The sequence below is a fragment of the Pinus tabuliformis genome, chromosome 8 (genome assembly GCF_031772625.1).
Source record: "Pinus tabuliformis cultivar Carrire ecotype Pingquan chromosome 8, CPIR1, whole genome shotgun sequence".
NCBI classification, from domain to species: Eukaryota; Viridiplantae; Streptophyta; class Pinopsida; order Pinales; family Pinaceae; genus Pinus; species Pinus tabuliformis.
In genome coordinates, this window is record NC_142294.1 from 1,429,349,173 (window position 1) to 1,429,363,602 (window position 14,430).

General features: G+C 34.5%; 1 pseudogene; it reads right to left on the reverse strand.

Annotated features, from left to right (window-relative positions):
- Positions 1 to 941: 941 nt before the first annotated feature.
- LOC149241021 (pathogenesis-related protein 1A pseudogene) lies at positions 942 to 1,978 on the reverse strand (annotated as a pseudogene).
- Between the last annotated feature and the right edge of the window lie 12,452 nt (positions 1,979 to 14,430).

The following is a 14,430-nucleotide window of genomic DNA, read 5'->3' on the forward strand; positions in this document are numbered from 1 at the left end:
ATCTATATATATAATTAAGAATTATATTGTTAAATAATGATATTATATAATATATAAAATTAAAAATTATATTGTGAAATTTATGGAGTTTATAATAGATAGCGATTGAAATTATATTGTGAAGTCCATTCATTTATAATAGATGGTGATTGGATGTATTGTTAAGTTGTTTAAGTCATTTAGTGATGTAAATCACAGGTTCTAAACTATATTAACGAAAATCTAAAAATCCAAAAATTCAATTTTAAAATCTCAGTTGATTTTAACCGCTTAAATATCTTCCTCAATCCAAAAATATTTAAATACAAACAACTTAGCAAAAAAGCAAAAAATATTATGAAAAAAAATATTATGCAATTTGGAATACTAGTCCAATTTTATTAATTAATAATATTTATTGTAAAATTAAAAAAAAAAAAATCAATACTTCCACGAAATACAGCTTAACTGGAGAAACAGCTTCATCAGAAGTCACCGCATTATAAAATTATATATAAATTATAACTGAAAGTTCAAATCACCTTAACTCACTAGAAAAAACAACCAACATACAAAGCAAAACACTCCAATAATAAGAACTAAGACCATATTCGCATGTCCCAATGCCATACTTGTCTGCGAACTCCACTAAACACAAACAATATGTCCTCCTTTATAATCAAGAACCATATATTATTTATCTGCGTACGTCACAAAAAACATAAAAACAGTATATCGTCCCTTATAATCGAAGCACCAAATACAAACGATTTATGCGGTTTTCGAAGTGAGTGACGCTACATCATTTGAAATCGGGAAAGGCTGTCGATAAGGGCATTTTTTCTGATGGGAAAGACAACAATATTTACTTGCCAGCATTGTCAACGTACACAGATGTTGAAGAGATACAGTAAAAGAAAATATTAGAAGGAAATTAATGAAAACTATCAGGATATCAGAATTCAGTATGGTTTCTCCCCGTTATAGTTCCCAGGCGGATCGTAGTTGCAGATAACGAATATCCAGCCGCTGTTGCATTGAGCTTGAGCGCACCCGAGTCTCTTGGAATTTCTCCACACGACCTGAGTATATTGCCCACATACTTTACCTTCAGCGCAGGTATTAGAAGTGTAATCGTAATCTTGCTTCTCATTAACCCAGGCCGTCACGGCACCTCCCACGGGGTTTTCTTTATTCGACTGCTCGTAGATATTTTCTCCGTATTGGCCACCAGAGTGCTGCAGAGCGCAGTCTCCTATGCGTTGATTCGCATAATTTTGTGCGTAAGCCGCGACGGTATCGTCCCATACCAGAGCCGCGACACCCACTTGGGCTCTCGCGTTATTGTGAGGAGATAAGAATTGCTGTTGCACATCTTGCCCTGCAGTAGCATGTTATTTGCAGAAAAACAGCATACTGGAAAAACCACTTCATATTGACAAAACTAAGTGTATAACTTTCAATCCCAAAAGAAAGAATGAAATGACTCCCCGTTCACTCAATTCTGTTGGCTCCCTGTTAATGGCGGTGTAGAAGGTCAATACTCTCCGTGTGTTTTGTGGCATGTGTTTAAATGTAGTCATGTGTCTGTTTACTAACACCTGTCAGTTTTGGTGTAACGACAATCTTGACTCCTGCAGGTTTTGGTGTAACCGCAACCCTGACTCCAACAAGTGGTATTAGAGTCAGAGGTCTCGATTTCGAAACATACTGGGCTCGTGTTGGGGGAGATTGTTGGCTCCCCGTTAATGACAGTGCAGAAGGTCAACACTCCACGTGTTTCGTGACATGTGCGTAAATCTAACGATGTGTCTGTTTACTAACACCTGCAAAAATTAGTGTAAACTCACAAATAAACTGGGAAATATCGACATCTTCTTTTAACCGTTTCTATAAAATTGAGACCTCTGAGCCTCAATTTTAACATCCACATATTTGCATTTCCCGATACGACTGAACCCTTCTCGAATGCCGTACATTGCACTTCTTCCTCAGCCATGAAACCGCTGAAATAATCTTCACAGATATGGTTGAACTTTTCCCTAATCACGTATTGATTAAAAATCATGCAAAGTAATTTTTTTTCTTTTAACACCAATGGAATTATAAAATTTCTTAATTAACATCAATGGAATTCTAAACTTTTGTTGAGTTAATTTATTATCTATTTTGACGAAAAAATCAATTTAATTGTCTTCGAGTCAGTCTCAATTTATTTTTTTCATTGGTTTTATCAAAATATTAAATAGGTAATAATATTTTGAAAAATGTCAGGCCGTTTATGTGAGAAGAGTAACTTTGTTTTAGCATTTTCGGATTATTTAAATAGAAATTTTTAAAGTTTACTTTTTTAGCAATCAACTCATTGTTAGTAAAATTTATTACAATTTATTTTATCCTTAAGAAAAGGTTATGGAGGTTACATTTTTATCTTAATTGGTTTATACGCCTAGGTACCCGAAGTTTGAACAAAAGAATTATTTTAAGTTCAATTTATTTTATCCATAAGAAAAGGTTATGGAGGTTACATTTTTATCTTAATTTGTTTAGACGCCTAGGTACCCAAAGCTCGAACAAAAGAATTATTTTAAGTGCATTTGCGTCTAAATTTTGGTCAATGTTATATGTAATCAATTAAATTATATAAAAAAATTCAAATTTCGGGTTAACTGATTTAGTTTTTAATTTAGAGGTTTATTTTATAGTTACAAATGAGATATTTTGGCATATTTATATTATCTTTTTTATATCAACTAAGAAAATTTCAAATATATGCTTATTTTTCACATTTATCTAATACAATTATGAAATTAACATACAAATTATTAAATGAGAAATGAAATCATGTTAATACATGTTTACTTTTTCACATTTACTTAATACAGTTATGAAATTACAATATTAACTATAGAATAACAAATAAATTCAGATGAATACATGGATTTATAACACCTAAACTCTTATTCACAAAGTTTGAAGTCATTATAACCACATTCATAGTCACAAAATCATTATAATAATAAATATCAACACATTATATTACTGAAGATAATTTGACTCTAACTATGCAGGGGTTTAGGAATGGTAAATTCTTAAAAATAATAGAGCAATAAGGGGAAGAATTAATTTTAATTGTTATTGATAAGAATTTGATCATTTTCTTTACAAAACAAGAGAAAAGAAGCATAACAACATAGTCATTTTTTTTTTTGGTAGTTATTGGTAACTAAGGCAATGTGGAGTTAGTGAGTTATTACTATTAGAAAAATAGCTTATTAAGTTTGCGAAAATGGAGATGTGTGTAGAAGAAAGAAAATACAAAAAAGACATTCACACTTTACAATACCTTTTTTACACTATTGTACAATGAACATGTGCAATTTTTAATACCAAATTACTATTGCAACATGATCGTCAAAAAATCTTATTAATATATGTATAAATGCTTATTTCTAAAATTCATATAGGTTTTGTGGTTTTGGTAAAAGAAAGAATAAATTTTTATTTTCTAAAACCATAGCATTTGTACAATAGCAGTGATATAAGTATGCCTATATTGAAATTATAAAATTGGATAAATCTTCACTTAGAATATATAAGGCTTGGGAGGTTGTTTCGTTTGGGTGCGTGCAATTTGAACTTAGAGGTCTTCACAATTCAGAATTTGGATGGATCTTTCTATTTGGGTACATGTTTTTAAATTTTATATATGTCTGGAAGAATGGTGCAAAGTAAGAAATGTGTGTAGAGGTTGGGATATGTGCAGAAGAAGGAATAATCGAGAAGAGACATTTGCACTTTTGCATGTCCTATATAGCACTTCTTTCGCACTTGCATGAACTATATTTTTAATGCGATATGCAAGACATGAAATTTGCCTCTTTCAATCTATCTAATGTGATACATGGGATGATAATTAGAATTTAACAAGATAGGCTACATGGCAGCTAGTCCCTACCTTGAGCAGGAGGCATGTAAAAGAACCTTATATGCTGCAACTGTTTATACAGATACATGGAACAAACCAATGTTTTTCTGGATTGTTCTTGACTCTAGCAACAAGATAACAAGGATGGAATAAATTTGGATTATTATCTCTGGTTTCCCATTCATCTGCATTTTTCCAGCGCTGCACCTCCTGTACGATCTCGCCCATGCCCACAAGGCTAGTTCCTCTCAGCTTTTAAAGCTTACGCAAAAGCCCGTATGGGGGTATCAGTCATGGAAGTCTTCAACAACATGGAGAGAAGCTTCAAATGCCATCACTTGTGATATTTTTATTGATGGGTTATGCAAGGTTGGATAGATAAATAAAGTATTTGAAATTTCGAACTAGATGATGATGTATATGTTATGATAGCAGCATTGACAACCCTTGTGGAGTTTGAAAACTTAAGTCACTAGCATGTACAAAAGTATATACGAGCACAAAGCCAGTTAATTCTCCTGTAAATGTCAGAGAAACCGACGACCTACAATGCACCTACTCCAGATCAACAGAGTTCCAATAGGTCTACATGCTCAGAAGATAAGTGGTAGGGAACCATTGGGTAATTGTATTTCAAAACCATCTATTTCCAGGTCGACGACCAACATTGATTATGACGGTAACCCCATCACTTCTAGAAACTGCAGAAGGAAGTGTCTAGAGGTAGTTTATGGTTTTGCATGACACCATCCATGGTCTGCCAACATACACATGAAAACATTCGGGCCTGCACATACATTCACTAAATCTCAAATTTTATTATGTATGTGTCAAATTCATAAATATGTTTCTATTTTTCACTTTATTCGGAATCAATGCGGATCAAAAGAAAGGTCTGGTTCGTAGAACCAGCCCTTCAATTGCGCAAAAGAGAAAAATCGTAAGTAGCATGAATGAAATAGAGAAGAAATCTGGTCCTAGTTTAAAGTTCTTCTGTCTTCTTTCGTTGCTTACTTCGCATAGGGGTAAATGGATGAAATGATAGCTTATGGATCAACCCTGCGACTAAAGTTGCTTTAGCCTTTGCTGTTTACTTGTATGCTTGCCTTGCTCTTGCTTGTGCCTTAAATTCTTCCTTCTACCCCCATACTGAGCTGCGACAGATACATTTAATGGTTAAAGGTCAGCAACTTAACCAGCTACCTTAGCTTCTGCAGAAGAGAGAGCACTTAACACCCTTATTTCATTCTAATTCATGGCTAAGGGTGTTTTTTTATTAAAAAAGAATTGAGATAAAATACAGATATGTATAGAATAACAGTAATAAAGGAGTGATAGAGATTGAAATGGATATCGTTATGGCTTGGTCATTGCCCCTCCTTTTGATTCTATAGGATCACTGGTAAGGTAGATGCGGTATCGGTGGCCCAAGCTTCCATAACCTCCCAGGTGCAGAAGGAGCCATTGGGTGGTTCAGGTACTAAATGTGGGCATATTGGGGAGTGAGGGTTTAGATGGGTAATGCTGGGGTATGCTGGAACCCGCATCTGTGAACTCAGGCTGGCATGGGTATCTGGTATTGAAAGGAAAAACTATAGCTGCTTATCAAGATGTTGTTAGCAAAAAAACTTATGTCGCTAGTATTGTTCATTAACTATAACTCCTTTCGCTAGCTTTGAAGTTTGAATGCTGACAATGTCTATGTATTTAATTCAAGTTAAACTAATTATTTTTAACCACTCTTCATCCTTTACAACTCTCTTATGTTTGGTAATGGCTTACGTTGTTTTCCTTTCTCTACGAATTATTTAGGAGCTGTAATTATTTTAACTTTATTAACCTAAAATTGTTGTGAATGCTACAGGGATACAAATTAATTATGGAGAATTGCAAAGCTAATGCAAAATACATGACAGAAATCAAATGAACTTTATTAACCTAAAATTGTTTTGAATGCTATAGGGACACAAATTAATTATGGAGAATTGCAAAGCTAATGCAAAATACTTGACAGAAATCAAAAGAGACTGGACCTTTCAGAATACTTTCCAAAATCCTTGAAGAGACTAGATGTTTTAGCATACTTTACAAACCAGCCCAATGGCCCATAACCAGAGCCAATGTTTTCAGACTTTTCGGACTGGAAATAGTAGATGCTATAGATGGCGTCCCCTCAGAAATTTTTCATCCAGGAAATAAGGGATGTGGGCGCAAGATTAATGGAAAGGAGCAGAGGGAGGACTTCAACAAAACTCAAGCCAAGCAGTTGGCTCAAAATATTGAGATCAATCGTTTTGCAGGAATTGGAGGCTCATTAGGTTACGCAGATCCTAGAGGCTCATTAGGTGACGTAGGCTCATTAGGTGACACAGATCCTATAAACCTGCTGTAGTAATGGAAATAAGGGCAATGGAAGCATGTCCAACCCACCATAACCTACCTTCCATGGGCACGCCAAGCCACAAACATGCACTGACGATTGACAAATGGTGCAAATACTACTGTGCAACCACCATGTGGTGTAGCTAGCGACCTGGTCTGCTATGTCCTGCTACTCTTGTATATTTCTTGTATACTCTTGTATATTTCTTGTATATTGTTATGCCCTACTACTCTTGTATATACAAGCATGTTCCTGGAAATTTAACGTCGTCGACTAATGCCAACATTAGTTTATGTAGTATTTAGAAGTTTGGAAATATGAAACAAACAAAAAGATTATAACCTATTCTTTTTGCTTTGGATTAGCTTCGGTCCTCAGGAAGAGGCAAAATAACATGATAAATCAATATGTCTATAAAAGCTTTTTTTATAGTTCATGATCCAGAATTAAAACCAGCTCAACTAATACTAAACTAATAGTTTCCAATTACTATAGTCCATGTCGGGATGGTAGGGACTAATAATATGTTGTATGAACCACCATGTCCACCTCCAAAGCATGGTTTACTGCTAAATGCACATAAACTAAGAAATGGAGAGAAATATTTCAAAAGAATACTTTTTTGTTTATATATATCCATTGATTTAACCAAGCATGATAAAATAAGCTGCACATGTTTGAGCGTACTCAGTGCAAGCAACCATTTCTTTGTTTGGACTACATGTGTTGCCTATCTGGCGCAACCATTTGTCGAAATTGCAACACCTTTATGCCTCTAACCACCCCTATTCGGGCTCAACCTTTCCTTCCTGTAGACAACTTCACTTTTAGGCACAAAGGCCAAGAAAGATCATTTAAGATAGATAGAAGGATAATTATCGATACCCTCTAAATCAATCAAACTATCTACCATCTGAGGCTCACTCCTTGTTATATTTGAAAAATAATTCAATTTCTTCGCAGGTCCCACTCCAGGTCAGGAGTTAGGGACTCTTACCATGCTTCAGTTGCGACTAGGCTCAAAGCTCTCACCTCCAACTGGTCAGGGTTGGGTTCCTAACATTCTTACATAAATATTGAGCGTGACTTTTCTTGAGGCCAACTAGTCCTATCAAAGTCAGGACTCAAAGTGTTTTTTTTCACATTCTTATCTCCACGGACATCGACTTTCCTTTAAAGCTGAATCGATGACACCTTCAACTATTATAGGCTAGTGAACAATCTTAGTTGAACCCACTCGGTGTTTTCTTTCTCATTTCTAGATTTCAAGCCATTCACCATTTATAATTGTGTTTGCTACACAAAGACTTGGCATAGAGGTTCTTTGCCTTGTTGCCACACTTTAAATTTAAACGCGGACTTTACACTTCACCAATTTTATTTCCACTCTTGGAATCACACAATTTCAATCATAGGCTACTCTCATACACTAGTATCACGTTCTTTGGGAGATTTTCCATTTTTTAGTTATACTATCTACTAGATTCCAAAGGCTGACTATTGTACTATACCACCCTCTCACCTATATTCTTGTTATTACATTGCACCAAAGAGACTCGAGGTTCTCATTCTCAATAAAAGTTCAAGATTTATATTTTATCTCCAATAAATAATAGAGGTCATCGATTTAATTGCCCACACACTCTCTCTCAATGTGTGATACAAGGATATGGGCCTACTAATGATGCTACTCTAGATTTTCATGATAGTTTCTAACGCAGGTTTAACTCCTTTCGACTACCATCACTCTATTTGGATAATTATTCTCTCTTTGCAAGAGAAGCACCATCACTTTCGGACATGACCTCCCTTTAATTGAATGTACATATATTCACACATAAATATGGACACAAAAATTCATGCTAGTTCTATTAAACATAAAGAAAATATTTATAGAGGAAGTGCCAAGGCTCACATCTAGATCTCTTATCTTTTTTACAGAACATCACTACCATATCACTGTACATCTACACATATACAATTCTTATTTGTGGGGAAAATATGTTTCTATGGAAAAGAAACTACACATTTGTCCAAAACTACCCAACACCTAAGCTAAACACTGGTCAAAAATTTACAAAGACTTAACTCAAAATATATTTACATTTTGAAAGTCTAGATTCCTCTACAATCAAGACAATTGTCTTCATAACTAAATCCCCCTAATTCTATTTAATATAAATAAATTTGAGAGAAAAAAGACTTACATCTAGAATGTACATGACTCATGGATTTTCCTAGGGTGGCGCTCCTATATTAGATTCTCGAGGTGGAAAAAAGTTTGACCTCCTGGTCAAATGTCCCAATCATGCTAAGTCATCCAAGATGCCAAAAAAAATGTTGTTATTGGTCCTATGCACCCTTTCCTTATTGTTCCAACTCTAAAATCTTTCTGCTAGGATCCCACACATAATTATGCCATATGTCACTTATGTTCCTAGGCACAAGTTGCACGGTGAACTCCTTGTCTTTGCTAGCCATTGTCTTGCTTTGTTTCTGCATAGTTGATGACACATTCCACGACTTATTAAATTCATATTCTATTTTGATCGTATTGTCAACCTCTTTGAACTTGAACTTCACATGATCAATGTTGATCATTTGATTTATCAATTTTCCATGCAAGGCTTTCAGCTCCATCAACAACTTTAAAGTGTCATTGTCACTCTTCATGAGAAAATCATATAAATGCTACTCTTCATATTCATGAGCTTCCTCTTGTAGGTATTTCCAAGACAATTCAATTATGTTAATTTCAACAATAGAATATTTAGTTGTATACTCCCTATTTTGGTCCATCATCATTTCGCCATGTATTACAATATCTAAATTTATCTCTCTTAGTCTCTGCTTCCAAAAAAATTGCCTCATCTTGTATTGAGTATTTTCCTCTATTCATCAAATCAAATGAGTTTTTGTTGGGAAACTCAATACCTACATTCACACCACAATTATAACTTTTAAAAACATAAAGCTTCTCATCCTCTCATGTTACTTCCCTTAGCACTCGTCCCTTATGTGAAAAGGTATTCTTTTAGTGATCCTTATGAGGAAATAATGCATCCTCCTCCATTTCAGTAGAATTTGAATTATATATTTCTTGAATGATTTGAAAAACCAAGCCCTCACCCAAAATATTTATGGCAACTTCAGGTGGTTTTCCATTTTCTACAAGGGTCATTGATGCATCATATGCTCTTTCCTTTATATTTTGGTCATGGTTCTCAATTTCTTTTGTGTTATCGCCTCTTACAGTCTCCTCATATTATATGACAACTTGTGATGGTTGTCCATGTCTCTTACTTACACAAAACAAAAAAATCTTCTTTAAAAAGGTGAGGCTATTGGGCCTCCATTGATGCTTATATCATTTCTTGTAGATTTGAACTTATCCCATCATCCATGAGATATTTGGTTAGTCTTACTTCCTCAACCCTACTATCATCTCCACTCCATTGCATAATTTCTTTTGTGGGTGTTGTTGCTACTACAACACCCTCCAGAAATTTCACTGTATTCAAATTTTGGAGCCTGCTATTAGCATCATATCTATTGTTGCATTGATCACCAAGTGTTGCCTCATGTTATTCTATGAGGTTCAAGTGTTCTTAAATGATCTCAAGTGTTGTCGCATTCATTATAACATATTTATGTGCATTTTATAGTTAGAACATCTTTCTTATTATAAAACGACACTTTTGGGTCTCAGTGACACACACTTCACTCGTGGTACTTGGGAATGTGTACAAAGTAGAATTTTGGCATATATTTATCATTGTTCAATCTTTTCTAATTTTTTGTGATGAGTCAATATGAGTCACATGGTTTTATCTCTAAACTCATCATGTTCACCCATTTTCGTATATCCCATACTTGGACAAATATTTGGTTTCAAAGAAAACCCATTGAGGCCAAGATCACATGAGCACACCCTGAAGCCTTGATTAGGGATCCTTCATTGTTTAGAAGTGCTCAATGCCTCCTCCAAGAGCACAAAACACACTCCTTAATCCATATTTACCCTTCCTTGTTCTGAATTGCACACTCCATCGACCTAAAGGAATGCACCCCCTTTGAGTGCAATCCTTTGACTTGAAGGAATTCACCATCCTTGGGAGCAGTCCCTTGACCATAAGGAATGTGCCCTCCTTGGGAGAAATCCTTCGTCCCAAAGGAATGCGGAGCCCTAGTAGCTATATTTACAAAAAAGTCAACAAAGACTAGAATGGACCCCTACCAGCCATGAGAGGAATTTCATCAAACATATCACAGATATGAAATCTATAGGCCTTAACAAGAGAACTAAGCATGGGGATCCAATACTTATCTGAGAATCACTAAGAAGAATTGATGCCTCAACACATTAGATGCAATTTCATCTATTAGGCCACAAATACATTGCTCATTCATTTACAAATCAAAACATGATGAGAGGGATACATCGTCACTTTCATAAAACATGCTCATAACCAACATATAACCAACAACATGACAATGAAAAAAAACCATCAATATCACATAATAACAAGTGCACTTACCCATTAATTACAAGACGAAAATAACTCATATTAACATATGCAAAATGAAACTAGGTGTGGGACTTCCACGTACCAACCAACCATGGACATGGCTAAGCCAAATCTCTCTTTAGCCATTCACCCCCATTGCCACATTCCAAGCATGAATTTGGGATATCTTAAAACAAATCAATCAAAACCATCTAGGGCTTCTACAGGCCAAACCACTTCAACCCTCAACTAGTGATTCCAACTCATGGTCGGACATTGCTAACCATCACCAGATTGATCTCTACCCAAGCTGTCGAAGGCTCTAGAGTATTTGTTCCAACCAAGTCTCTAGGACTAATAACTCAACCCATGGCCATTTTCAGGGTCCAAGAGTGCGCCAAGAAACTCTATGTGTCCAAAAGTATGAGAGAGAGAAAGAATGGAAGAGATCTCCACAAAAACATGTCAAGAAAAAATTTCTAACTGATCCTCATATGCCTTTTTGTCAATGAGGCCTCTATTTTCTTCATTTTCCATTATTTTCCTTCAATTTACTCCTCGCATGAAACCTATGAACTTTCACCTTCCTTTTCTCCTAATTTCTTTTTTTTCATAAATAAAATGCCAATAAATGCCTCATGCCTTTCCAAAGCCTTTTCTATTGCCTTTGTCAATTTCCCTAGCCATAACCAACTGAAGTGACACCCCACCAGGATGTTTTTTTCCACCATTCAACTTCTAATACGTATCCCATGACTGCAGCCTTATATTTTTATATTTACATGGACATTTAACCAATGTTGTTACACTGACAAAGGGACCAGTTGAGGACCTATGTTGTTACACAATATAGAGGTTAGAATTGTGCAACCATCAAAGCATGACAAGATTAACAGTAACAGTAAAAAAAAATAAAAAATTTATACATGAATCATATTTGAGAGGAAATAAACCAAATAGCTACATTACTTTCTTAACAATTGATCCCTACTAAGGAGGGCTCTCCCTTCCTAGCGGGGGTTCGAACACTACGCAACACAAAAATATAGTCAACAGAAAAATATGATGCTAGAAATGGTTGAGATTTGCATTAATGAAAAATACAAGATTACAATGTGAGTTCTCTCCCCCTCTCTCTAATTATCTATATATTTATCTGTTTATCTGCCTCGCCAGAGGAGAGAGAACACCTCTTTATAATTTCATATTACAATGATAAGATCATCATGAGAATCTCTCGATTTTCATGTAATCTAGATCGATAATACATATTAATGGTTTCATAATAATTTTCAAGGTTTGGACAAAGTTGTAAAAACTTTTCCAAATTACAATAATTTATCTATGGTAAATCCTAATTGTTTTAGCTACACTATCCACAAACATCTCCTTTGGTGGTTGAACTGACTTAGACCAAATACTTTTCCAAATCAGTTTGATTAAAGGAGGTGAACATGTCCAAAACATGTCTCAAATGTAACAATGACATCCAGTGAGTATGTGTTTTGTATTCCTACAACAACATCTCAACAAACCACATACCTTGAAACAAACTAGTTCTTAGTTTTATGATAAGATTAAACTAGAGTGGTAGTTCTGATGTCAAATTACAAGTATAATTAGATCACAAGGATGATATATGAAAGGATACATACTTAAGTTGATAGTGGTTGTTACAATAATAATGAATGGCCTTGAGAGTAAAAAAGGGTAAAGAAAAGATAAGAAAATGGATGGAAAAAGATATTGATTCCACGTCCCATCACCTGGTTTCTTGAATTAGTGGCCATGATGTTCTTCTTATTATTATATTTATTTTTACTATTCTAGGAAAACTATAGATGAAACCTGAAACACTTCTTGTCTATACGAGAAACACCGTTATAGTGGCTGTAATGGTTACTAGGATCATTGCATTGGTGTGTTGTGGTTGTTTTATTTTTATCTTTCCCCATTCCCACTTCTTCTTCCTCTCCTTAGAAGTTTCTTGGTTCTCCTTCGGCTTCGATCCATTCAATTACCATTTCTTTTGGCCTATGTTCTCCTAGTACTATGATTGTACACATGTCTCATCTATCGATCTGGGATTAAAAAGAGTCACTTTCTTCTGTAGGTGTCTATGTAGACACCCCATATACTTGAGGAACACATTTGGGTTATTTGAGGAGTTACATAACATCATGGTCATCTTTGTAAATTTTCTGGTGTACTCTTCTACTCTTTGCACTTTCTTTTACCTCAAGTAGTTCCACTAGATATGATAGTAATATACATACCTAATAGGGTAAATTTTTGACATTATGGGGTTTTAAAAGTCCTCCAACTTAGTCATTGGAGGATATCCCTCCAACCACAAGGTATTCATGTGGCTTCTCCACTAGGTTATGGCATGATCATCTAATTCTACTTATGCAAATGAAATATTTTGTTCTTCCTATATATGATGAACATTGAAATAAACTTTTAATTTCTATGACCAATTATTTAACTTTAAAGTGTAAATCTTATCTTGGTACGATTTTATGTCAATTTTTTTTCAATTTTGAACATAGACTATTAATGGTTCATGTTTCTTAAATTGGGTTGATATTTTAAATTTTTTCTCTTAGGCTCCTTCTTCTTGATCCCTTGATATCCCCTATGATACAACATCCATGTGAGAACGCCCATCTTCCTTGAATCGCCCAAGCTTATTGGTCAAGGATACATGAGGGGTGTGTAATGACCCATTTTGATCTATAAGAAAAAGAGTATTAGCATGCATATGATAACTACATATGCAAGCATCACATGCCTTGCACTAGTATACTTGTTAAATAATTAGGAAAAATGTTTAAATTAATGAAAATGGACTAAATACCTAAAATATTGAGAAGAGAGATATTACCTAAAATCTGACAATAAAAATGTACATATTAAATACTTCATACTTATAAGGTTGTTAAATAAAAGTTACAATTCCAATCTTTCTAAAATAAATATTGTTCATTATAGATTTTAAAGTTATAAGTTAATTATTGTTAATATATATAGGTACATAAATATATATTTATAAGTTAAAGTTTCGAAACTAAAATAATTAATATTTGATATATAAATATATATAACTATTGATTATTATATTATAATTAGATTTTATAAAAAGTTACAAATTATTAAAGTTAAAAACATGTCAACATATCAAGATACGTATCCTCACCTCCCTTTACACATAAAGCTTGTATCTACCAAATAAAATCTGATGAGGGCGGTGGAAGAAGGCAGTGACTGCCTAGGAAAGGTACTTATCCCAAGCATGCAAAGGTAGGAAAGGGAGGGGGTTGGAAAAGAAATACTGTAAGGAGAACGAGAGATCTAAATCATAGTTAGAGATTTTATTATTCTTGAAGCTTTTGTGAATGGGGGACCAAAATACTCTAATTGGGAAATATTTTGGAGCTAAGTACAAAGGTTTTTCTTAGTTTGGCTGGGAGGATTTGGTCATTTGGTATCGAGAGAAATTGAGGCTACATCAACATAGAATCAACGCCAAACTTGGAAACTAGGTATGTATATGTGAATTAAACTGATAATTTATGCTTAGGTTGTAATTAGTAAATAATGTAGAAATTAGTGGTTTAAATTGTGTTCGA